At 60.5% G+C, this 1,118-nt stretch overlaps 1 pseudogene; it reads left to right on the top strand.

Annotated features, from left to right (window-relative positions):
• The window catches only part of LOC119586682, a 3,783-nt pseudogene extending 2,763 nt beyond the window's left edge, over positions 1–1,020 (top strand).
• The last annotated feature ends 98 nt before the right edge of the window (positions 1,021–1,118 follow it).

The following is a 1,118-nucleotide window of genomic DNA, read 5'->3' as shown; positions in this document are numbered from 1 at the left end:
ATTTGAATGCCTCCTAAAAGGACTTTCTTGCCCTGACAGCTGAGCGACCGCGACATGGCGCCGGAAGGCGACAGCTTCGACGAGACCAACCGCTACCTGGACGAGATGGTGACCCTCGCAGCTGACCTGCAGAAGCAGACCGGGATCAAGCCTCTGTACTACAGCGCTGACTGTTTTCTCACCCTCGCTACATGAACGGCGCTGGCTCCAACCCCGACGCCCACGTGTTCGCGTACGCCTGCGCCCAGGTCAAGCGCAGCATGGACGCCGCCAAGCGCTTGAACGCCGAGAACTTCGTGTTCTTCAACCCCCGCGACGGCTACCAGAACGTCCTGCAACGCCAGTTCTTCCGCGACATGTCCCACATGGCGCAGCTGTACCGCATGGCGGCGCAGTACAGGGACAAGATCGGCTTCAGGGGCCGCTGCTGATCCAGCCCAAGCCAGCCGACCCTCGCCGCCACCAGTACGAGTCCGACGCCATGTCCACCATGCACATGCTGCGCCACTTCGGCCTCGACAGCACTACAAGCTGTACATCAAGCCCGCCTTCTCTCGCCTCACCAGCCGCCCCTACGAACACGACGTCTACATGGCCGCCGCATACAAACATGCTTGGCTGCGTCGACGCCTCCGACAGCTGGCCAGAGTTCAACGCGACGTCAGACATCTGCGCACAGGACATGCGGGACGCGACGCTCGTCATGAAGTGCGTGCTCGAGCAGGTGAGGCTTCGGAGGCCCTTTGTGCCCTCCGCGTGAGCGCATTCCACGGCAGTCTAAGCCATGTCCCTCCACGATTCCCACTGATCTCAATGTAGCTTGCTGCGATAGAATGTGCAGCACGAGAGTTTCCCAGAAATGATCAGATGATCTCCGTTTTGCAGGGCGGCCTGCAGCAGGGCGGCTTCACCCTGGGCGGCCGCGTCCGCCGCGAGTCCACCGACCTCGCGACCTGTTCCACGGCCACATCATGGCCATGGACAACCTTCGCCCGTTCTCTCAGGAACGCTGTCGCATGATCTCCGACGGATCTTTCAGCAAGAGGTCCAGCAGGTGAGTTTCATATATGATAAAACATCCTACCATGATGCTTTGACCGAAGTATCCGCGTCACTCC

This window comes from Penaeus monodon, chromosome 21 (assembly GCF_015228065.2).
Source record: "Penaeus monodon isolate SGIC_2016 chromosome 21, NSTDA_Pmon_1, whole genome shotgun sequence".
Taxonomy (NCBI): Eukaryota; Metazoa; Arthropoda; class Malacostraca; order Decapoda; family Penaeidae; genus Penaeus; species Penaeus monodon.
The sequence above is the reverse complement of the archived record's forward strand: the minus strand, read 5'-3'. Positions and strand labels throughout refer to the sequence as shown.